Source organism: Meleagris gallopavo, chromosome 2 (genome assembly GCF_000146605.3).
Source record: "Meleagris gallopavo isolate NT-WF06-2002-E0010 breed Aviagen turkey brand Nicholas breeding stock chromosome 2, Turkey_5.1, whole genome shotgun sequence".
In the NCBI taxonomy this organism is placed as follows: Eukaryota; Metazoa; Chordata; class Aves; order Galliformes; family Phasianidae; genus Meleagris; species Meleagris gallopavo.
The window spans coordinates 13,666,928-13,693,009 of record NC_015012.2 but is presented as its reverse complement, the minus strand read 5'-3'; the positions used below and the strand labels follow the sequence as shown (position 1 = coordinate 13,693,009).

Genomic DNA, 26,082 nt, shown 5'->3' with positions numbered 1-26,082 from the left:
ATTTCAATGTATTTTGGGATTAGAGTAATGGAGGAGTGATTCAGTTCCATAATTATTTTGGGAAAAAAATATTACTCTGTTAGTTCTGGAAAAATAAGTTTTTCTATGTGAGTCATTGCTGTTAGGGTAAAAAGAGCGTACCTTTCTTCATACTTCTACATGAATTCTATTTTATGTATGCAGAAATGTTTCATTTTAGGTTTCTTTAGGCAGATATTTCTTTCTATGTAAATAGCAGATGTCTCAGAAGTAACAGAGTTCTGACATGCTGCCATGTGACAGAAATCTAAAAAAAATATTTGATTATTGTGATAAATATAGCTGGACTGAAGGTTTTAAAAGCTTGCTTAGGTATTCTGAAATCAGCTCATTAAAAAACAAAATATTTGTTACCACCTCTAACAACTGAACCTATTGATCAGAGAGGATCAAGTTCTTAGAATTTCTCAGTGACAAAGATGACAAGGCAATACTGTGATGGGTGTAAGTCAATCAAACACATGACACAAGATGCTAGAGAGGAAGTTACATTTTCTGGAATAGAATCAGCAGCTTTTAGTACATCGTGTATGGGAGCTGGTCGAGGAATCTGAATATTTTAAGAACTTATTGCCAGACTTCATGAAGGTGCATAAAACTCATAAGTAGGTATGTTATGGGTAGTTCCTTTGTCAGTCCAAGAATACATATAAATAAAAGTGATAGCATGGGTCTCACAAATCTTAAAGGCCTGACATATTTTCTTTGTTTGTCTGTTTACATTGCCTGAGGTAGATAAGCATTAACCAAAATGTAAAAGTAGAGAAGAAAGCGTTGCAAATACAGTCATACAACACAGAAATAATGAAACACCGACGAGGGTGACCTCTATAGCTCTTGCCAGCTAAATATTCTTATTGAGCATCCATGCAGAAAAGTAGAATCTTCCTCTATATTTGTTGAAACTATAACTTAGTGAGAAAAGACATGTTTTGAGAAGAATGAGGAAAAATACATGATTTGACTAATTGCGACAAGAATATATTTGAAGTTAATGTAAATCTCTTAAGTACCAAAGAACTTTGTTCTGTTTCCCACAGAATTTTAAGGGTTTATCTCTGCTTGCAAGAAGTGCTCTGATGTGGTCAAAATTAGCATTTATGCTTGACATATTGCTGTCCAGATTTCAGCAGGTCATGTTATGCCTGTATTATCTGGTTCAGAGGAAGAAAGAACACTTTTCTGGAGTCCCAGGATGGAAAGGAAGATGTAGGAATTGATGCTTCTGGTGTACCCAGAATTCTGGTAGGAGGAGCACTGGAAAGGTGTGAGGTATAATGTTGAGGAGTAAAGAAAAATATCTTGCTCTAATGACAGAGGCACACAACAAAATGGAAAATGGAAGAAAAAGAGCACAGAAGGGCAGATGAGTAAGTTAGAGATCAGTAAGAGTGTCAGGGAAAGATTTCTGAACCTTTATCTGATGTGAAGAGACAGAGAAGGGTTGTTTTATTTTTTTTAAACAGTTATGATAAAAGCTTATTAAGAATTCAACTTAGTCTCTTTTAATATAAAGATTTACTCATTCATCAAACCTGCAGAATCATAGGATTGCTTGACCCAGTAGTTGCCAAAACAGTTATTTTAATATTGGTTAATAACCTAAAAAGAAGAATCAACAAATAAATAGATAATCTACCATTAATTAGATGGTGATAGACCTTTGTTGGATTTTAATCCTTTGCCATGCATGCTGCTTCTGTAAATGTTGTAGGTATGTTCATGACTGAAGCACAAAGAAATCTTACCATATTTGAACTGGGAGAAGTACAGCCTGATTCTTCTTTCTGATAACAATGCCAGACTGCATGCAGAAAGGAGATACTGATAGTTGAACCTTAGCTTCTATCATTAGGTCATCAATAGTCTTTCCTGCAGATTTCAGACAAGCTGCAAAGGGAGAAAAAAAAACTTCTTGTGGCTGTAGGAAAGGGAAAGCCTGCCTTTGGGCATTAAGCCTTTTTTAGTTGAAGGACAAATCAGTAAGGTTGTAGAAGATTCAGAGGGTTCTACTGTGGTTAAATTTCTGCTTTCAGACTTTCAGTAAATGCTGTGACACATCATGATATTTCATTGCACCTTGCCTGGTGACATCTCACATCTAGTGTTGTATTTCCGTATTTTGTACATGGGTAATGTACTCCTTTCATATATTGATAGGTACAGTTGCTGCCTATATTCCTAATAATTAATTTTTGAGTTTTATAACTGTTGATTTTCCATTAATTGCTTTCTCAAGAATTTGGTGTATGCTTTTTATTGTTGATAGATCACAGTCTACTGATGATTGTAGACGGCTCATATATTGACCTCTGGCACTTAAACCGAACAAAATGTTAAGGCATGTATTTATCTCTGCTTATAAGTACATAAAGCACTGAAAATAATATTTGAAAACCAAAGTCAACCACATCCAAAAATTAGTGATCACTGTTGATGATTTTGAAGTTTTTGTCAACTTCTGAAGGAGAATATGTTATGCTCTTGGACTATACTAGGTATATTTCATAGTGTTTTCACAGTTGAGAGAAACAGAGAACAGTCTTTTAGACTAAAATGCTTTCAAATAAATCAGTTCAGATGAGAATATTCAAATATGAGATGCATATGTAATTAACGAACATAGTGGTAATGATGTGGCTAGCATAGCTCATTTTAGCCTTTATTCTAGCTGGTATTTAGGTAATATATATAATACTCTGAATGCACTTGAGCACTCCCTTCTGAGTCTTTGAATTTTTGCTTGGTTTAAACAAAATTAATAATCTGTTCTGCCTCTACAACCTGAATGGGAAATTGCATCAGGGTCTTGCTTGTACAGCTGTCTTGACAGCGCTGCAGATGGACCATAACGGAGCTAGCTAAACAGTCATTTTCAGGGAAAGATCTGATGGTAAATATGGAAATGCTCCTAATCTGGTGAACAAGATTCATGTGCTTGCTGCACAGATTGTCCTTGGCTTAAACATATGATGATTTGCTGTAAGAACTGCCACACAACTTGTGCCTTGGGCAAGGAACAGAAGTGATGAGGCAGAGGTAGGGACATACTATAATTGCATCAAGTTGTCTGGATTCACAGTCAATTTACATGCATAACACTGCAGTATCTAAGGGCTGAGCGGAAGAGGTAGAGAGGACTCCGTGCTCCTGTACAGAGCTGTGCCTTTGGTGCCATCCTGGTGTCCATGTATCAGGAAGGGCAGAGTTGGGAGGCCATGGGGAGAGGCAGGCTATGCTGGGTGTTGGAGCTGTAACCAGTGTCACTGCACAATGCTGGCAGCTTCTGCTGGTGCTAGCAAATACTAGCACCAATGCTAGCAAAAAGTGTGATGTTTTAAACACCTTCATACCACTACTCAGCTGGTAAGAGGGCAAGCAGTGATGATGTGATGGGTTGAATTTTGGGTGGATGGTAAAATTTCACTTAATTCAAAATTTCTTAATGCCAAGGCAACTAGATCATGAAGGCTCTTATGTGAGGACTTATGCACCCGTAGCTTCTGCATAATTCATTTCCACTTTCTAAGTGTACACTTTGTGGATTTTGGCTTTAGAAATATAAATTATGAATGTACCTTTTAAGGAGAAAAAAAAAATTTACAAGATTTGCAAGTAATGGAAAAGCAAATAACTCAAGACCTCCCTTTCTTTCTATGCACCCTTGTGTCCCTGTCCCATCAATCTAGATTCAGGGCTTTATACTTGTTCTCATCTGCCCCTAAAGGCACTTTTATCACCTCAGGCAGTGCAGACTGATTCAAGTCCCCTCTGCAGTCCCTTGGCATTACTTCAGTTCACTCTTGTCTGCCTGTATGAGTGCAAGCTCCCCAGGACCCTGACAGATGTGGACCATACCTTTCTCCTAGCCTTGCAACACTAACATTACACTGAGACTGCCTTTCAGAAAGTTCCTCTAATATGAAACAAACCATCACAAATAGCAGCAGAATTACCAGCTGAAAGTCTTGTTGCTGTAGGAAATGAAATAACAAAAAAAAACTTGTCAATGCATCCACCACATCACAGCAGTAAATTGGTGTAGTAAATTCAGTAAGATAAAAGATTCAGTATTCTATTTTCATTCTAATGTGAAATCACTGCCAGATTTCTCTTTTTGCTTGAATCTCAGGCCTACATAGGACTTGATAGGTCTTGAATTTATCTTAAAGAGATTGTTGCATTCCAAAATAGAAGCAAGCAGGAAAGTATGGGAAGCAGAGTTGTTCCTGGTCACATAGCAGATGAGATATTCTAATGCCAACAGTTTGAATAATGCTGAAAAGAATTAACTTTTAGGGGCCTCTCCTGTTGCTGAATTTCTGTCTCTGTTCTGCTTTGTCATTATTTATTCAGGGTGCTACTCTGCTTCTTTCTTTGACACATTTTGAAAGCAGAGTTCAAGGGGAGTGGACTTTATTTTGCATGTGTTTTTTCTGTATGGTATTTGTTCAGACCGTCTTCGGGAGAAGTCACTCAGTTGAAGTGCATTACATCACACATTTTTCTTGAAAAAAAACATTATTTTCTAACAAGTATAAATTCACATTTAGAAAATCTGTCTTCTACCTGAACTTACCTGTTGGTATATATCAATACAGCAGATTGTTTCAAGGACATCTCGCTCATCAGCTGCACATTAATTCACAAAAATTGACTGTTGTTATAAAATCTATTACATTCATTTATTTTGCAGTAGCTCTTAGTCTTTTCTCTTGCTTTCTCAGTCATACATTGTTTATAGTTACCTGAATTGTGTTTAAGTATTAAACAAGGCCCTTGATTAAATACACTGAAGAAAGCGACTGAAATATCATGGCCTAATCTTTTAAATAATGTGTAGAGTTCAAAATCTGCATATTCATGCCTGTTACCAAGTTTGTTTGCACAGATGAAAAACGTACAGATACTTAATCTAGTAGTTATGTGAACCAAGAACAATTTCTTTTTATACTGTGAATACAAAAAGACTTCGCTCCAAAAAAAAGTCTGCCACTTATAGCCTAGGGTCCATTGTGCAAATTACAGATATTAGAAAATGCATCTCCCTCCGGACACAGCTATTACACTTTTAATGTGATATAGATATTTGTGGGCTCCATTAGGGTAGAGGGCAGCTAGAGCCAGTAAGAATGATAGAACTGCTGAAGCTGATTACAGAGGTTCTCTGTGGAAAAATAAGAGAAATGTGGGGGGGAATAAGGGAGAACTTCATTACACTACTGAAAACTTATCCACTGCATTAAGAGTGAGAGTCTTCAGAAGTTTGATTCAATCATTTGGTCATTTTGGCGAGATCTAAGCACATCTCAAATGCTTTACAGATTTGGGACCTGATACAAAGGATGGTACATGTTACAATGTTTGGTAAATTGTTAAGAATTGCTTTCAAGAGAGATTTCAATTATTTTTGTTTTGAATATATATGATTTTCTAAAGCAAGGCTCTTGTTACCCACTGAATGACCAAACATTTTGAATTGAGAGCTAGTTTGACCCTCAGAACTGTAAGATGATAGTGATGTTACCTAAACATTGATTTATATTGTATGTGCAGCCCAAGAAACTTAAGGGTCTCTGAGAAACTGTTTTTGAGTAAGTTTCCATGTAAAATTAACCATTAAAAAAATCAAGACAATGGAACTTCTAATATAAAATAAAGTAAATCAACTAACACACCGTATAAAAAGAGAATTATGCCTTTACTATGTCAGTTGCTATAAATTTTCTAGTAATTATCATGAAATTGTACTTTAATTGCTGTATAATTGTTTCCATATATGGTTTCAAAATGAATCTCCTTTATGTGTTTGACACATTAATTTTATTCATCAGGTGCTAAAACAGTGATTCAAATTGAAATCTATAAGAAATGATTGTAAGATGATTTATAATTATAGGGATAGTATTTGACATAATCAAATTATGGTATATCACTTTCAGAAAGAGAGTGATACGTATTTCTTTTAAGTTTTATATGCAGATACTCTGTATGTTATTTTCTTGTTAAGGAAAATGACAGAAGAGATTTTTCTAACAGTGGAAAGTGGAGGAGTCCACTGTCTTATAAACAGAGCAAATTCCACTAAAATTTTGATTTTATAAGAAAATCTGTTTGGTCTATATGCCATTGCATTTCTAACTCTCTTATTCTGAGCGTTATTGTTTCTCTGGAATTACTTTGAAGGTCTTGAGATTGACTCTAATTTCAGGAAACTAGGATCTTACCTGACTGTAATAACTCAAAGATATTTTATTGTTTCAGATTTTACATCATATGGAAAAAATTAATGAGGAAGGCAAAGATAGATAAAATTGGTCTTTATGACATAAAGTAGGATATTTGACTAGATGCAGATAGAGCTAAACAAAGTGGGACTTTTGTCCCTTCCTTTCCTGGGTAAATTATCATTAGTTCTCATTCTGTCATGCTTGATGGGGGTTCAAACCTTCGTGAAGTTTGTCATGGCCCTTCCCCCTCTCTTCCCCCCTCTTTCTGCTTCTAGGCTTCACAGGGATGCTCATGTGGTAATTGGTAGTTGTTGGAGCTCGTTAACCCACCTTAGCCTTTAGCCTTGACTGTTTTTGCCAGAACACCGTATGAAAAGCCTTATTCCTCTTAGCAGGTTTGAGAAGGTCTGACGTCACCTAAACCACATAATCTCTTGTGGCCACAAACCTGCAAAGCTTCACGCTTGACTGGGAGCTGCAGGAGTGTGTGACAGAGCTTTGCTTGCAAGAGCTGGCAATCAGACCAAGCAGCATTTCTAAAAAGCTCTGAAAGATGGGGAGTCAATGTGTAGTTCTGTTATTGGACAAGCAGTTTGAATGGTGGGGGGGGGAGGGGGGTCAGTATGCATGGCCAATTGTACTGCACTTGAGCAGGAAAATGATCATATTTAAGTATAAGAATTAAAGAAAAACCTAAACTTTTATTGTTGTGTAGAGTCCACCACTAAAGCTAGTTGATGACTGAGGGTCAGTCTTCATCAGGGAATAGCTAAGGAGAGCAGGAACTATAAGCCTCTATCTTATATAAGTATAGTACTTGATGTCAGGACTCTGACTAATTGATATTGCATTTCCCTTATTCGGTATATGCAGAAACGTACTGAGCGATTTTGTCATCTTCTAATTGGGGTGGCTTCAAGGGCCCATGATCTAGGAAATTATACCTAGAAATTGCAGTGAAGTACTAGTAAGTAAAGATGGTGTCAATCCCTTGAGAGGCTGCTAATACATTCCTGTCTTTTGTGAATTACTTAAATAAAATTCTGTAGGCAACACACCTTAACTTTATGTGAAAGGATAAATATTGCTTAGCATTCTGGAAACAAAGCCAGGAATATTATTTCTGTCTCTATTTACATGTTAAAATTGTCATACTGTCTACTAGCTGTGTTCCAAGTTTAAAAAAAAAAAGCTATCCTTAATGCCCAAGTGTCTGTATGGTTTTAGTGGTTTTTGTCATTTTGTTTTTGCCTTTTAATCGCAGATGGCTGTGGTGCTGCCTGAATTTATAACAGGTGTTTTGTTTTAAATAATAAATGCTGCAAGAGCCATATGTACCCTCCTAACCTTGTCCTTCAAAATTAGAAGTGAATTAGTAATCCAAGAGAGGAGTTGATAGGTTTAATGAAGTGCTTTGGTAGCAAATAATCTACTTAGAGGAAGTTTATAATTTAAAAGCACTGTGTCAGAGGTATTGATATTGCACATCAGCAGGAATAAAAATATTGGGTGTGACAGACCTGTCAAAGAAAGTGTTTGTTTCTTCCAAAAAAAAAAAACCCAACAAAACCAACAACAACAAAAACCCAGAAAAAATACGTTTATTATCTGAAGTGCTCTTACTAAATGTGATAATGCAGATTTCAGTGGATGGTAAGGGTAAAATATGAATACACTACAATACTAACATGTTCATTGAGAAGCTATGTACAAAACAAACAGCTTGCTCTTGTGGATATCTAACAGCAAGTATACTGAGAGGAATGAGAGTGATTAAAAAGCCATGTGGGGCTATTTGTGTGCAACAAAGGCCTTTGTGATCTATGATGCTGTAGTTGAGGAAAAACTTATCTATTAATTGGCTTGTCCATGCTCTGAAATGAGTGCTTCCACAGGTGAGAATCAGCTGAGTGAAGCCCTGTGTCTCCAGAAAGGGAGTTCAGAGGAAACGCTCTGTAAGTGATGTGGGGATTGTGGTATACTTCAAGCTTGGCTATACACTTTCCGTAATTTAACTTTACTTGTCAGGATCTGTTATACTCTTTAGTCTCCACTGGTACCACATGATACAAACATCTCAGTTATGCCCATGAATTTCACAGGAGAGCGGAGAGAGGAGGTTGAAAACCTCCTGAAAGCGTAGCTGAAAATTATTTCTGATTGACTTACGCAAGGTTTGGTCAAATCCTCTGAAAACTGGGATATCTAGTGGTAAATATATAGGAAAGATGTCTGGTTGAGTAACTTGCATATCATACTAAATATCTTTGTTATTGATCTTAAAGAGAAATAAAATGGAGATTCCGAGAAAGAGCTAAATAAAGAAAATCAGAAGAAGGCTGGAGAAGATGGACAAGCGTACATTTACTCAGGCACTTAAAAGCTGAAGATAGGGAGAGAAAATATATTAAGAAACTAAAGTTCAGGGAATTGAACGTAATATGTCTGGAAAATAATTCAGCTTATTCAGTGGGAGGGAAAAATCAGCAAGATATCAAGGAATTGAACAGCAATTTTCATTTTATTATGAAAGTCTGGAAGAACTTCACTGATTCGTAAGAGTAGAAAATTATACCTTTCTGACGCATGAATGTGATTCCTATTGATACAGCTGTATTAAGCTCTTTTCCTAAGAACAGGGACTGTTGTTGCAGAAGTACAGGTGTTCTGAAATCAGGGGATGGCTGTTTTGCAACCTTAACCTCTAGCCAATGCCTTAATTACATGCTTAGCTTTATGCTGGCTGAAGTCCATGACCTTAAATTTAGCTTTTTGGATGAGAGTCTCTGTGTGTGCTGTTCGTTGTGTAGGAAAAGCATGGTGTATTACCCTGATCAAATCTCCTAGCAGTATAACTTTCCTACCCACAGTACTTGGGGAAAAATATGAATTCCCTCTCCAAACCGGATTAATCTCAAGGAAATTGCATAGATTAATTTTCCAGCCAGACTTCATCTCTGACCCTGGGCAAGTCACTTAAACCATCTGCATATCCATCCCCACCACATACTTTTAAACTTATACCTCTTAACTTTTATGTGCTGTTTACTTCTGCTGGAAACTCAGCTATCTCTTATGTGTGCTGACTGCTACTCAGCACTCTGGATGTTGCCATAATTAAAATAACGTAAAACCAGAGGTGAGAAAGAAAAGCAATATTTTGTATTATGGGATATCACTCAAACAGAAGAGCTTCTGTGCCATGGCTTTGGAAGTAAGGAATTTGGCAGCAATCACTGCTGATGCGAAATTTTATTTATTGTAGTGTGTGCCATGAAGTGTCAGCAGATCATAGCACTGTATTCTTCCACCCCTCTGAAATGCCAACAGGCAGTTTGTATGCATCACATAGACTTGAGGGTCACTGGCAATGTGCTGCCTTTAACTGAGCTGCTGGTTAGATACTATCTTCTTTACAGTATGTTTTAAAAAGTATTGTATATATATGTACACAATACAGTGTATATATCACAATGTTACGGCTGCTCACTGTAATCATTTGATTTTTTTTTGTCAGGAGTGAAGAAAACAGTGCAATGCTCCCTGTAAACCCGAGGCTGACAGAAGCAAAATAACTGCCTGAGTTCTCTGTTACTGTCTCTGAATTATGATCTAAAATGCTGGAGTGTCTTTTCATTAACTTCCATCAGTCCTCTTTCCCTGTCTTGGTGATGGGGAAGCTATAAGTGCAGTGCATAATCACTGACTAAAGCCTCAGAAATCCAAGAGTAGCAGTACTTCAGGGAATGGGTGATAGGCTATGTGGTGAGAGATGATTACCTGGACTTGGCCAACTCCAGCTGTTTCCTAGGTGGGGGGAGGAAGAAGCACTTTATGGATGTGTCAATGGCATCTGATTCATAGTTGCCCAAAAAGTCCTTGAGAGGCTTATGTGTTTCATCAGGTGTAAATACAGTCCTGTGGTCTTCATATAGCAAACCAGAATCTTGATAGGATCTGTATGAATGTGCCACCTGTTGTTGGTGCCACTGTCTGTTGATGCCACTATGCATCTGAGGCCTTTGGCAGGCTGTTGGTGTCATAGCTTTATCATTTTTTGCTGATTCAATGGTATTCAACTAGTCTGGGGGTTGTCAGACCTTCTCAGACAGATTTCTCAGCATATACATTTCTGTATTTGACTTGTGGTGTTATGTTTCTTTGTGATGGAGTGAGTTTCTGTGGTTAAATGCACATAGTACAAGATTGCTGTTTTCTTTGTTTTAAAATGTGCTAATCTTTCATTTCTTCCTTGTTCGTACTTTTGTAATCATGGTTCAATAAAAGCATGGTTGCTTTTTGTGTGGTTTGCCAGGCAGATGAGCTCAAAGCAAGCTTAGTTCATTGCCTTCTCATGCAAAACGTCTCCTTTGCCAGGAACTCCCTGCCTGAGTAGGGACATGCATCCTTTACTTTCCTGCTGAATTTGCTCCTTGAACGTGTTCTGCCTAGAACATTTTTTCATTTAGGTATTTACAGACTAAAAGTTCAAGTTAATAGAATTATATTGAAAACAAAACAAAAACCTAGTGTGTTATCTCCAATTCATATTTATTAGTTTCCCAGGTGACCGCATAATCCTATTGTCCTTCTGTCTTATCCTTCTTTCTCCTTTGCTTTTTCTCTTAACTTAGTTTGTAAGTTCTTTTGTACAAGTAGATCCATCTTTATTGGCATTATGAAATCCATGTGCTGTTCTATTCTCTATTACTACTCAAAATTTTCTAGGTATAAGAGAATTTGTGTATTTCCTAAATAGCCTCCCCTGTTGCAACCCTGCATGACAGCTCTTTGTTATTTCATACAGCCCTGACTAAGCAAGGAAATACTGTGTCCTTCATATGTTTGTTGCTGCAGGACTTGATGATAGCTGTCAGTATGGTCTGGGAGAGTCTACTTGAAAATTGGTGAAATCAACAGATAGGTAGAAGATGGCCTCATTTCTGCAACTTTTTATTATCTGGTATCTTTTCTCCATTCAGGTCTAAAATTGTCTGCAGCTGATGTATAATGAACGTATCATTGTGCTAAGCTGACCCTCAAAATCTTTGCTTAGCCAGAAAAATAATTAAGGTATTTAGCCTGCTTTTTTCTATCCTCGAAATTCTGGTCTCACTGCTATGCTAAGCACCCAGCATCCAAGGTGATAAGTAATCAACAGAGAAATCTGTAATTTTGTACTTCTGATGTCAACATTTTGTTTTTCCCAGGCTGCTGCAGGACACCCTTGAAGTTTATTGTTCAAGATTGAAAGACCCTACTCCTCCAGAGTTATGAAAGAAAATAAAGCTACGGAGGTGGAGGGACTTAGCTCAGGATAACCCAGCAGATTAGTCGCTGGGACAGCAGTCAAAATCTACTGTATTCTAGATCAGTCTAATCTATTTGATTGTGCTGTCACGTTCAAAATGTGGGCAAGATGACAACATCTAGCTATCCAGATAACAAACGCTTTAAACCCCACACTGACATAGAAGTACTGGTGGTGCAGAATCTCTTCATTTCCTAAAGTGAAGAGTGTACTCTGCTATACTGCTTGTTTATCCTTGATCATGATTCTGAAAATGTAAAACATACTGATCTCAGGCTGCTGGAGAGGAGTTCTGCATGGTGCTGTTGTAATGATGGTTTTCCACAGTTTCACCTACAAAGCCACAGTCAAAGAGACTATGCTGCTTCTTTCTCCATGAGCCATATAAGCCATTTCCATGTTAACAATGACAAATGTACTTTTTGGTGTATGTCCCTAAAGATCTATTGTTCTAGTTTGTTGAAAGTTTGGTTTCACTTAGGAAGAAACTGCTTCTGGAATTATTTCTAAGGATATAGATACATTATTTCTAAGGATAGTTCATGCTCTGTTGTATTTTCATCATGAACTTTCATGGACTTTTTTTTGTTACCATATGATATAACTCAGCAAGTTTCTGTACTGTCTGCACTGCAAGCATGGAAATCACAGCTTCAGGATAGAAAGTATGCTAATTTTTTTCACCATTATAATGAAAGCAGAACTTTTAAAATAGTGAAGATGGTAACTATTTGAAAAGTTTGGAGATAAGTCCACTGTTAGTCTTAGTGGACAATATTCTGCATCCTGAGGCACAGATGAAAATTAATGAGAGAAACAGCGTATCTTGACTGTATTTATGGGTCAGCGAGTTGATGCATCCATTTGCTACTAGCCCCAGCCTTCTTCCATTACTGCTAGCTCCTTTCTGAAGACTTTAGGACAAAGCTGTTTGTACACATACCATGAAAAATCCCTTAAATACTGAGAACTTTCAGAGTAAGTGAGAAGTTGTAATACTCTCGTTGTAACACGAGAAGGAAGATCTTAAAGGGGAATACTAAACTATATACCAGTGGAGTGTTGAACAACATATTCAGTTTGATCATAGCAAATCAATAGATTAAAGAAGCAAACATCGTCTTAAGAGATTCAGGATTTGCACTCCACAAGTTGCAGTCTCAACAGAAGGCATGGATGGATGGTTCTTAGTTCTGGTGTCTTACTTCACAATACTTTAGTTCCATTGAAATGTCCAAGACAGCAAAACTTTATAGGTCATCTATCTGTGGTCTGTCAGTGTGAAAAGGCACCTCAAGAGCAGTTCAAGTGTGTGGTTTTAAAAATATTTATTTGACAAAGATGTATCATCTCAACTATGCTATACATCTTCTCAACTGCAGTGTAAGGAATACCTCTGAGACAGTAATTACCTTGCAATCCTCTATGGTGAGATCCACTGCAAATTAATAATTCACAGTTGCCAAACATAAGTGAACTCTTCATATTAATTTAGAACTTTTTGTGGATGGGCTTTCTTCTGGAAAGTATCACGAGGGAACAGATCAAGGGTAGCTTGAGCCTCAGAGAATTTCTGACTATGAAGAAAACAATTGAGTTTATTCTTCATCGTCTTCTCTTTTTTGAATGCATTATGAAACCTAATTTTCTGTTACTTGATTTTGAGCTTCTTGCCAGAGAGCTTTTTTTCCCCACTTGGGTTATTGCCAAAATATAGTATAAACAAATTAGCATGTTTTCAAATGCTTTAATCCTGTTGCTTTTGCCATACCAAATAGCATAGAAAAGACAAACCAGAGGCATGAAATCTTCTTAATTTTAAAGCTCCAACTAATTTAGTCTCCTTGATATTTTTAGCCTAGAAGCAAGTAGATTGCTGTTGAAACATTAAATTAGATGTTTAAATCTAACAATGTTATCTTTTTCTTTCACTTTATGTTCTACTGGGGGTGGAAGGTGTTTGGCAAAGTTAGTGTTGATTATATGCTTATTTATGGAAGGTATATGTATACATGTATATAAAATACTTACTCTCCAGAGACTCCTTAATGGGAAAGGTCAGGAATCATTGCTAAATTATATATTTGCTTTGGAAAAGCCTCTTTATTATCAACTATAATGCAGTATCATCTAGCAGAGTGCATTACATTTTCCAAATGATATATATAAGTATTTAAATTCTTATATCAGAAACTTCACAAATTACTGAATGTATGTATATTTTCCCATATCAGTCTGCTACTGGTGATATTTTATTTATCCTGCCCAATTTGTAGATAAACAAGCACAAGAATGAGTGAAAGGGATCATAGGGCGTGATGCACCTAAGGACCTCATTCCTGCAATATATGCTGTTCCTGATCTTTTGGTCAAGGATAATTTTAATAGCACAGGCACATTCCAAATATTATTATTTTATTTTCATTTCTGGAGGAAAAATTAAGTTTGCTGTCTGTGAAGTGACTTTCTCCCTTCCCTATGTTTGCTTGCCTACAAATGTTGGCAGGTTTTAATCACTTCTGTATTCTCTGAATCTGTTGTATCCTCAGTGCAAAAGTAACCAGTTGGGTATGTGTTCTGTTTGGCCTGTCATTTGAATGTTTAACACAACCACATTTGTTAGCTGACATACAAAGCTTCAAAATACCTATAGTCAATGCTGGGGAGAAGTACGGGGTATACTGGAGCTATTGTAGCTGCAGAGTAAGTAGACTAACGTAGCAATATGAGAGAGTACAAGTGGATATGAAGGTGAACTAGCAGCATTAGTGAATGGTGTTTTTGCTATCAGAGAGTGAAGGTTAATGTACAAACCATTGGGAAAGGTGGGACAATTCATTCTGCTCATCTTGGAACAACCTGTTTGTTGCCATTAAAAGCTTAGTACCGTTTTGTTTCACAGTGGAACAGAGCGTTCCTCCTTGTGAGCTGACCTTGCTGATGCAATCTGTACTAGCTTGCCTCAAAAGCTTGTAATCTGGAGGGTTCTTCAACTGTCCTAATTCCTGTTTCAGCTTCCCTGCTGAGATTGTTGCTTTTCTGCCAGGTCTGAAGGTAAGAAAAAGCTCACCACAGGCAAACTTTTGTTTGAAATGGAAACACAGAATTTTATCTCTACCACAAATGTGGAGAATAGGACTTAGCATCTGGAGCAGGTTACAATATACATTCTTCTCCTGCATATCTTATGTCACAAGGAGTGGCGCTAAAAAGACTCTAGTAGTTTCACAGTCTCTCTGTTGTGAATTATAAAGGAACTGCAGCACTTCCAATGTCTCTGTTATCTTCCCCAAATTCTATAGTTAACTGACATGGTACAGAAAAACCATTAGCTAGTGAAATAAGAGATTAATTTCAGGTCTAGCAACTTATGTGTCTTGAGGAATGGAGACTCCATTTAAAATATTTAGAATATTTCTGGAATTCTTGGACATTTCAGGACATTTGTGCTGAAGTAATGTTCCCCGCCATTACATAGGCCTCCTGGCCTCTTGCTTCACTCCGTGCTAACCTGATTGAGAACTGTATTTTCCTTAATCTCAAACATCATCAAGGCTGGTGTGGTGAGTTAGCATTGGCCAGCAGCAAAAGCTGTTCCCAGCAGCTTTCTCATCCCCCACTTAGTGGAATGAGGCAGAAATTAGGATAAGGGAATTCTTGGTTCAAGATAAAGACAGGAGATCATTTGCAAGTTACTGTTGCATGCAAAAGAGGCTTGACTTGTCAAAAGTTAATTTACAGCCAATTAAAATAAATTCGGCAGTGAGAAACCAAAAGTTAAACAGTGGAAGCATAATGTACAATAAAACGACTAATTTCTTCTTCCCTTTCCCAGGCTTAATTTCACTCATTTACTTTAGACTCCTCTACATTTCTAATCTGTAAGTGGCACAGAAAGACTGGACAATACAGGGATGGCATCTGTCCCTAACAGCTCCTCTCTGACGCTCCTTTCTCCTCTTTTTTTCCCCCTTGCTCTAGCATGGGCTTTTCACATGCTGCAGTCCTGTAGAATAAACCTGCTCCTGCATGGGCTTCCCATGGGCCTCAGTTTCCTTCAGGAATCATCCAACTGCTCCAACCTGGGTCTTCCACTGCCTGCAGGGCGTCTCTGCTTTGGTACTCTTTGATCTTTCTCACTTTTCCTTCCACCCGCCTCATTCTGTCTAACATTTACAAAGACACATTAGATACGAAATAATGCTTCTAAGTAGCCAAACTGGCACTGAAGTTCCAAGATCTGGGATTAGGAACTGCACCTACGGTTTGGACAACTCCCCTGAATTTTACTGGAGATAAATTCTACATGTGGGAATCACACCTATTTTGTAAAATAAGTGTTAGACCTCCTTTGTGTAAACAATTCTTGCAGAATTACTGTCAGTTAGCTAAAGTTTTATCTCTATAACTACAAAGTATGCATCTTTGAATAGGTCTCTATAGTCCTTGGTGTTTGTGAGGAGATGAGTGGAAATAGGGTGAGGCTAAGCAGTTGAATGTGGTAACAGGCCAAGGGGTTAAAATGGAATGCTAACCCTGAAAAAGGAAAGGTGTTTTTTTTCTTTCTGTTTAAAAGGAGTTAAAAGCTGTCTGAAGGGAAGAAGTTAGGAAATTAGATCCTTTGAATGAAGGCACTCAAAAAGCATCTTATTAGCATCACAGAAGGGACAGTATGCACACCTGAGAATATAAAAAGAAAATGGAGGAAGGTGAAAGTCCCTGTAATGTGTTCAAGGGATAAGATACAATAGCTTGTTGAAGCTAAAATCTATCCTTTAAAAATAGACTTGAAGTCAAAACCATTCTAATAAAAGGAAAGGAAATTTGGCAGATGAGAAAAGGCAAATAGATGTTTGAAGAAGTAGTACTCAGAGATACAAAGACAAGAAATAAGTGATTTAAGGTGGTCAGAAGTACCCTGCCTATACAGAAAAATGATTGATCTGCTAGACCACTGGAGTAGGAAGGGGGCAGCCAAAAATGTGGCCTCAAGCAGAACTGTATATGAGTTTTTCTTTACAAGCTGAGGGCCTTGCCTCCTCAGAACTCAGAATAGGCTAACTTCGAAGCTTGGCACTTATTGGGAACACTAATGTGTAATGCACTGTTACAGAGTATGAACTGTGGATTCTTTTGGGTAGAAATATTTTATGCCACATAAGCTTTATTTTGGGTATATCAAATATTTTACTTTAGGGAAATATATTCAGGGACAGCGCATAAAGATGAATGGATAACAATTCCATGGTTATCTAAGAGTACATATAGGATGATATGTTGGTGGAAGGTAGGATGAATTATTTTAACAGAGCATGCACCACCTCCTCACCTTCAACCTATAGATCTTTTTTGTTGACTTCCCTCTGTGTTGGAAATCCCTTTTTGAAGTTCTACTTTTTGGTCTGCAACAAGAATTAGCTGCTTTTTTTTTTTTCCTTCCATCTTCTTTTCCCCATTCTAACCACTCTGTAAGTCACTTAAAATCTCAGTGTCACATTTATTCCTACTAAAGAAATCTCAGCATTCTACCATTTTTCTTGAGCCTCCTGTGTGTAATGGTTTTAAAAATACAGTTACCATTTCAGCTGGACAGAATGACAGTATTGGTTCTATTGAAACCTATGGTATTTTCTCACAGATTTTGATGGAAAATTCGCACTCTAAATGCGTGGAGGAAAAAAGTGAATTTTCTGCAGTTTGGTGTTAGATAGTTTTGAAGTTACCTAAATTAAGTATGTGTCTCTTCAAGCTTTGTTCATAGCTCTATTTCATCAGTTTTGTTACTTGTGTTTAGTTACCAGAAATATATTTAGCATTTTTATCTCTTAGCTTTGTTGCAGCCTTTGTAGTTTTCTCAAACAGAATATGAAAGAAATATGAAAAGTTTTCTTGTGGGATAAGAAACAAGTAAGAGTTTTTCTACATTGCGTCCAGAACAAAACTTTTGATATTCTGCTCAAGTGCTCCAGCAGTGATATGAGTAGCCTACCAATTTGTATTTCTTATATTTTACTTAAAATAATTCTGTCACTTCTCTGTTCTTTGTGGTTATGTGTGGTTTTTGATAATTTCAAATTTCTTAGCTGTCAGGAACAATAATAATAATATCTGATAATAGGACTTGGTTCTCTATAACTGTCTAAATTGCTTTATTAATCTATTTCACTTTTACTGATCAAGGAAATTTTGCAGGTTTATCAGAGATGATCTGTCTTACTTCATTACAGGTTCAGAAAAAAATAGGCTGTTAACAAGTTCAAACACATATATTGTGACCCTGTAAGCCTCTTCTGTAAGGAATTAAATCATTTCACTTTTTATCTTATTGCTGTTGACAGAGTATTATTTAAATTTTATCATCTAAATAAAATACTGTTGATGCTGCTCATTAAATTCCAAAAGACATACGTCAAAAACTGTCATATTAAAAGACTTCTTTTTTTTTTTTAAACTTCCTTACTCCTTACTTTTTTAGCCCCCTCCAAGTTCTGACTACCTCGTCAAAAGTGTTCTGAACAGTTCTGGTTAATCAGCATCTGACAACTTTCTAGATATAATTGCACAGTGAGGCTGATTGAACTAAAGCTAATTTCCATTTGGCTTCTACCATCTAATTATTTAGCAGCTGAGCATCAAAAACCTTTTACCACAACATGCCTGCAGGGCCCTTAGTAGACAGTACATAGCTCAATAGAGTTTAGCAACCTCAAAAGAAATGTTACTGCTCAAGTGATTTTGAAATATCTGAAAGCTGAGAGATTTTGCTGCTTATGAGAGTATAATGAAAATTGTCAATTAAAATACAAATATACTAAATAATGTATTGAATAATTAAAACTCCAGTAAGTATATAAAAAAAAGTTAACAGCCAACCTGCTGATGAGCAAAATTAAGTCTATTCTGAATACTGCATTGGTGCAAGCATGAGTAACTGTCACAAATTAGAAAATACATGACGCTGTACTTGATGAAAAACGAGACCTTTGTAGGCTTGTGATTGTCTTTTTCTAAGATGCTGATGGCATATTACCTTCATTGCATGAAGTAGAGCTTTGATTTTAATTTTTTTTTGCAGAAACAAGTCTTTTAATGAGTATACATAATTCTCTTTTCTTGATTTAATGTTTTTCTCCTGACATTCATCCTAAAATGCATAAGCAGAGGATGCGATCATATTAACTGTAGCTATGTTCACTAGATATTGTTTATTGAAGCCAATAAATTTCCTTTTAATTTAACTGGCACACAAAATTCCCAAATCTTCCTACCAGGTTTTCTTTGAAATACTATTTCAATAGCAGTATTCAAAGGGTTCCTCTAATTTTTCATGAAGAAACCTTACTGGCAAGACTGTTCCACCCTTACAAGGGTTCATTTATGTTTGAAACTGTGCTACAGTACATTCTTGTAGATTTCTACCAGACAACTTGGGCATATGGATAAATAAAATGAGGTGTGGAAACCCATATTTGACTCAAAATAAAGGATAAATTAAACTCTCTAATGAATGCTTGGGATATCCAGAAACCTTTCTGATCAGATAGATTTTTTTTTTTTCATTGGTGTCAGTGGTACACACGAGAGAGGATTGTGAGGGGCTGAAGAGAAATCTTGGGGTTATTCGGATTTATCTGAAAAACATAATTATTTTAAAATATGAGTACAGTTCGTGTTTATTAGAGCATCAAAGCATAATAAATTTGGTATTGCTGTAAGAGAAAAATATTGTAGGTGTAACTTGAGATAGATGAAGATTACATTTTCTTGTAATTTGTGGTAGGAGTGTTTCTGTATGGTGTTTCAGTTTCAGACAATTTGTTGGCGTTAAGAAGAGTCGTATTGCTTTATAAATTCAGTGAGACTGTGAGGAAAATCACAAGTGATAGCACCTGTTTTGTAACCAGTGTTCCTTTATTCTGGCATAATTAAAAATACTCCTACCTTTCTTCTCCCTTTGTGCATACATGTGCAGATTGTGCCTCTAGGTGTACACACTGATAGGAATTTCTTTTAAGGTGCTGGAAAAAAAAACAAACAAATGCAAGAGAATATCTTTCAGATGTTATGTGAAGTTCATATTTCTGTGATTTATTATCTTTAAAACTCTTTCCTATTTTCTGAAGGAATTAATCATAATTTTGAGAAAAAATATCTAGTTTGGGTAATTGCATTCTTCCTACATGAAACTCCTCCTGTATCTTCATTTAGTTAAATATTCTGCTCTATTTATCTTGAATTGCTGTATGGCTCATCTATCTGCAAAAATGCAAAAGAAATGGCTTAATTTTAGGGAAAGAGAGAGTTTTAGGGGAATTATGATTGCCCTGACATTTTTTTCTCTACTAAGGAGAAATAGCTGAGTTTTCTAATTGAAGATTAATAAACAAGAGTAACTTCATATTTAAACATATTTTTCTAGGTTTCTATTTCAGTATAATTTGATCTCTTTCCAAATAGTTTTGGACCTGAAAATAAGGAAGGACTGGAGTACCTGAAATTCGAGGGAAGTTTTGTTTTACCGAAGTAGGAGACAAAAAAATACAAAATATTTCATATAATGGAAAAAAAAAATCAAATATATTCTTTAGCAGAAAGATTTTCATATGCTGTTAATATGTAAGATGGAAATGATATACATACTGCCTGTGTCAAAGTATCTTTGAGTTAGAGCCACAAAGAACATTAAATATCTGTGTGCTGCATTTCCTAACAGCTAGATGGCTTCCATGTTTTCTCCTGATTGGCATTCCTGTAAAATTCTTCTGATGACCTAAATTCAAACATAGTATTTTCTCTACATTTTTCTTTATGTGTTAGGAGACTGTTGAAACACACATGGTTGTGCTGCTGAGATTCATACTCAAGATAAATAGTCTACTTATATAAAGACAGGCTGAATACTCAAAAAGAAGTTGAGTAAATACAGAAGCCATGGTAGGTGTCAGAGGGGAAAGCAGTTTGGGAGACTTCTAAAAGGACAACAAGGAACCAAAATAATTTAATCCTTCTGCCCCTCTCATAGCAAGACTTCTGGTAGAGCAATGCTCTGTGAACTGGAAAGAAAACAATTCTGCATCTTTGTGAGAGACACAGAATAACTCTATTTCCCCTTACAGTAAAACCTGCAAAAATCCCTGATTTAACTAGGGAAAATCATCAAGGTTTCTGATCTCCAGAGATAGCTTCGATTGACTTCTGTACAGAAGAGAAGAAATAAGTCTTTCTTACCAATTGAGTTGAGGATAGGGATCATTCTCTTTGGCTGAGCTTACTTTAACAAACAGAGTTCTTCCTTCATGGGAGATCCTTTTTCTCTACATTAACATAACTTTCCATGTTTCGTATTCAAAAAAGAATACAACAGAAACAACAAGATAGCAACAACACTGCAACACTCTCTGGTTGCTTAACACATCTGGAGAAGCCAATGCTGGATGAGAGCAGACCCATGCCATTTTGTTGTTTTTTCTATCTCTGGATTAGGAAATAAAGATGCTCTGAGGCCTTTACTTCCTTTCAAGGGAAAAGGAAAAGTGTAAAAATTGTTTGAACATCAGGATAAGTTGAATTTATGAAAGTAGCTATAATTTTTTTCCTTGTTTAAAAAAGATTTTTTTATAATAACCCATCTCTTGTAACAGTTTTCCAAAAATTTTCTGGTGTCAGGGAATCTATATTTCTGGGTCTTGTTGGCATTTGACAGTATAAGGCATGCTACTTAGGTTGCTCTGAAAGTAACTTCTATTTATTTCCATGGAACCTGTAAGAGATACAAAGAGCACAAAAACATTTCAATAAAGCAAATTCTCAGCAATAAAACACCATTTCTCAGCATAGTCACCACCATTAGCTCTGCATTTTTGCTAACCATGAACAAGTGTCTGCATGCTGTGGCAGTAAAACTCCGCACCAGTTGAGGTGACCCACTGTTTCATAACTGCTATAATGGCATTGTTGCTAGGAAAATGTTGCTCACACAGTCTGTTTTTCATCAACCTTAACACATGGAAGTCAGAAGGTGCTAATTCTTGACTATGCTGTGGGTGTTGTAGGACAGTCCAGCTAAGATTGGCAATGTGCTCTGTAGTCTTCAAATTGGTGTGGGGTCTGGTGTCACTGTATTATAAGAGAGAAGTTCTCTTGTGCTCTGATCTGGAAGTTCATGCCTTCAGTTTAGTCAGCATTGAAATATAATGGTCAGCACTGATAGTTTCTCTGGGCTTCAGGGAGTCCAGAAGGACCACCACTTTCCAAAAAACAATGCAGAATGCTTTAACTGCTGAGGGCTGCATCTTGAACATTTTCTTTGATGGAAAATTCATATGTCACCACTCAATAGACTGTGCCTTTTTTTCTTTTCTTTTTTTTTTAACTCTTGCTCATAGTTGTGACATTCCATTTTGTTACTGCTAATGATATGATCCAAGAAACTGCCACCTTCAGCCTCCAATTTGTTCAATGGATCCACACAAACTTGTGTATCACGGAATTGCAGCATTTGGAAGGGAACTCAAGAGATCAGGTCCAACCTCCCTGCTAAAACAGGTTTCCTACAATAGGTCACACAGGTAGGCATCCAGGCAAGTCTTGAATATCTCCACAGAAGGAGATTCCATAACTTCTCTGGGTGACCTGTTCCAGTACTCCCTCACTCTTAGTGTAAAGTTTTGCATGTTTGCACTGAATTCTGATGTTCAAGTTTTAGGCTGTTTATCCCTGTCCTATCACTATGCATCACCAAGAAGAGCTTGGCCATATATTGTTCTTTCTGTTCTTATGTGAGCATTTGTGGAACTCACATGGCACAAAACCTTCTGATATTCCAGCACTGGCAGTATCATTTCCAATGTATTGAAGCCAGTATTCAGCTCTGTACACAATTCCCTGTTCATAATCTGTTGATTACACAGAAGAACTGATAGAGTCACTCCTCATTTCAGGGGGTGACACCTGTGCATGTCTGTCTGAAATGCAGTTTGTCTTTCACATCACCTTGCTGCTGCTGAAATGCACCACCCAGCACCTTTATGTGTTCACATATTCAACAATCATCGATGAAGGTCAGTAGGTGCCATTTTTTTCTTCCTGGAGAAATTCAGTTTCATACCTTTGCTTTATATGCACTTCCATGTCAGATGCAATTGTGTCAGAATGTATCCCTCCTGCCATCTGTAACATGGCAACAAAATCCAATGGGCAGAAAGGTTTAGCCTCTACTGCCATGCTATCAGCATCTGCCTCTGATGTCATGAGCTAACATCATAAAATAAGAAGCATTACTTTTGGAGTGGTCCTCATAGAATTTGAAGGTTAATTTTCAAATACTTTTTGTTTTCCAAGTAAGAGAAGCGTAAGTCTGAAGAGGTTTATTTTTGACATTTCTGAATTAGCAACTGAGTAGCCAATAGGCATTTCTAATTCTTTGGATAAGTTTTTTAAAATGCAGGAGGAATTGTTAATTGAAATTTAATTGTTTAGGAAAGGACTTCCCCTAAGGAATTCTCATTTCTTTTTATAGGTATTAATATGGAAACTCTCTTGACTGCCAGCTATGATTTGTATTTCTGCAGGTGTTGGCAAAGTCATGCACACCAACCTTGTAGTGGCATTTGTCTTTTAAGGTAAGCAATCCGCTACTGGAGAGCTGTGTCTAAAAATGAGATTTTTTTACAATACTCATTTGAAACCAACGAAAGAGCTGTAAATCCCTGCTTTTCTTCCATCAGAATGCAGTAACTCAGCTTGGATGGAGTCACTCGCATTCAATATTTGCTGCTGTTTGGAGTATTTCAGAGTACTCTCTTTGTTGTAGTTGGGAATACAGTCTTTTTTCCAGCTTCCTAGATTGAAATAGGAAACATGGTGGGACTGTTTGGACTGATTTTTCTTTTTCTATGTGATGGAGAGTTGTGTTTCAAAAGAACTTAGGTCAAACATGTAATGGAGTATGTCATGGTTGTTGTACTGCAGGGACCTTCTGTGGGGATGTGCATAATAAATCTACATATGGGTACCTATGGAGATTCTTCTATGTGATTAGATCTTTAAGATGTAAGAATAACATGAAAGCAAGAAAAAATAGCTGTTTAAAGAAAGTATACTTGAAATGTAATCTTTGCTTCCTAACGCAACTTTAAAACCACAAACATGGCAAAAACTACTGGGGGTTACTTAAAATGAAGTTTTTATTTGAGATGTGCGTTTGACACTGCAGTGAAATGCTTTAAAATCCAGATAGGCATTATTCTTAAAGCTAGAAGGCTGAATACTTTAATAGTGCAAATATGAAAGAACTTTCTTCTTTTGGGAAACATCTATTTGTTTTTTGAAAGTTCATTACATTTTGCAGATTATGCACTCAGATAACTTTTCTTCTCTGGATGCACATTTAATTTTAAGTAATACCAGGAAATCTTTAATCATCATGTCTTCAAGAGTCTTTAGTAACTCAAGAACTAACCAGTTTTCTCTAGGTTCCTTTCAATGCGAGCCTATGTTTTAGCTGTTTGAGGCAGGCTGAAGTACACTGTCACAGCTTGGAGGATTCATATAATACAGAAAGGCTAGGTAGGCCAGACACATCCACAAAACTTGTAGATTTTTACATTAACTGTGTACTCCCTTCTCACATGGTAGTTACTGACGAAAGTCCATCTTGAGAAATTAATAGCAGCCATATGTTGTAGTATGCCTTAACCGGTACCCAATCTTTTAATCTGCTTAGTGACACTACAGTTAAATTCTGTCTGGAAGAGCTCACAACAATAAGAGCAGCTATAACTTAAACATGTATCTTTCCTCTTATGGAAATTAAATTCTTATCATCTCAGTGCCTTATTCAGAAAGCCCTATATCTGTAACACTATTCATCTTCCCAAAAGGGATTGTATGAGACCCTGGAGATGAGTAATGGCTTTTCTTAATCAGCCTTTTGAAATGCTATTGTCTTGTCTGTCTTTGTTAGAACATCAGCACAGTGGTGGATGTTTTGTAGTATAATATGAAACAAGGTGCTTGCTGCTGAGAGCTTGTAATTTAAACAAAGAAGCAGCAATCAGAAAACGGGCTGGCATACACTTGCTCTTGAAATTCAAAGCTTGAATGCATTCTGCACTGAGGGAAAGAATGTGGGGAAGAATGAACAAACACCAAGCAGCTGAGAGTCCACTTGAGCATGCTGGAGTAATCTGCCAGGTCTATAGCAGACTATGTTGGCATTGATTTGCACATTCTAGGTTTATGTAGCTTGTTCTTGCCTGTTTAAATTTTGCTGTTACATTTTTTCTATGAGTATGTCAGTATTATGTAAAAATTAAGCCTACGTAAGTTTCTAGATGCTACATCCCCATTTTTGATTCTGCTCTAAATAAATGAATTTTTCAAAAGTTGAAAAAAATCCCAAAACAAAACGGCAATTTATGCAGTGTATTTTCAGCACGTGATAAGAAAAAGAGTAACATGCACTTTCCAGATTAGGCTTTAGGCAGGGCAGTAGGGCAACTTCAACCAAAGTAGGTCACCAGCTCATGTCTCAGATGTGCACGGACAAGTATACCTACACAGTCGCTAACATACCTTGTCCTTAAAAACTTCTAATTAAGGAGCTGCCTCAACAGCCCTACCCAGTCAATATCTATTTCACCAGTTTGATTATTAAATTCATCATAGTCTTTAAATTTGCTCCAAATAATCCACACCCTTCCTTCCTTCCATACAAGATCTTTATGTTTGCTACCAAGTCCCTCAGTCTTTTCTCACGGCTTTTTTTCTTTCCCTTCTCAATTCTCTCATTTAGATTTTGTCTAATTGGTCTGCTAGTTATTTTGAGCACCCTATGCAAAGCTGGCTACATACTGAGGCTGCACCTGAGTGAGGAAGAAATACATCGTGCAGTGTTTGACATTGCATTAATGTACCTAGAGTTGAGACTTGCCGTTTTGTCTGTACTGCTGTGTGTTGGCCTGTAATCTCTATGTGATAAACAGTTTCTTTTTTTTTCTCCTTTTTGGGTTGCACGGCTGCATCACTACTTACATCCCATTTTGTATTTGATTTTGATTTCTCTTCATCCTGTGTAACACTTGAAGCTTGCCTTTACTGAACTACATCCTGTTGATTTAAAACTTTCTTTCCAGTTTACCAGGCTCAGTTTGGATTTTGATCTTGACCTGCTTGAACCCAATTCTCCTCATGTGCTGATTTTTCAAGTACATCACCAAGTCACTAATGAGATATGGAATACAATGTGGTAGATGTAGGTTGATGAGTGGCCAGAGATGAGTATGTATTCGGGCCCCAGAAATGGGCCATGATTTTCAAATTAACATTGGGAGTCATTATTTTACTATTTCCTTTTCTTTTCTTTTACTTTTTTTTAAATATCAGGGAGTTGTATACACTGCAATTATTAGTAATGATGCAAATTGCAATGCTTTGATTCTATTCAGTGTTTTATATCTCAGATTACTTTAAAAGCCACTAACCATTTTTATTTCCACTGTA

General features: G+C 36.7%; 1 long non-coding RNA gene across 2 annotated transcripts in view; it reads left to right on the top strand.

Moving 5' to 3' along the window:
- The window catches only part of LOC116216292, a 96,571-nt gene extending 73,372 nt beyond the window's left edge, over positions 1-23,199 (top strand). For both annotated transcript variants that reach the window (XR_004158773.1, XR_004158772.1), the window contains exons 2-3: positions 22,521-22,640; positions 23,099-23,199. This is a non-coding gene — a long non-coding RNA (uncharacterized LOC116216292). The remainder of the gene's footprint in view (positions 1-22,520; positions 22,641-23,098) is intronic.
- Positions 23,200-26,082: the final 2,883 nt, after the last annotated feature.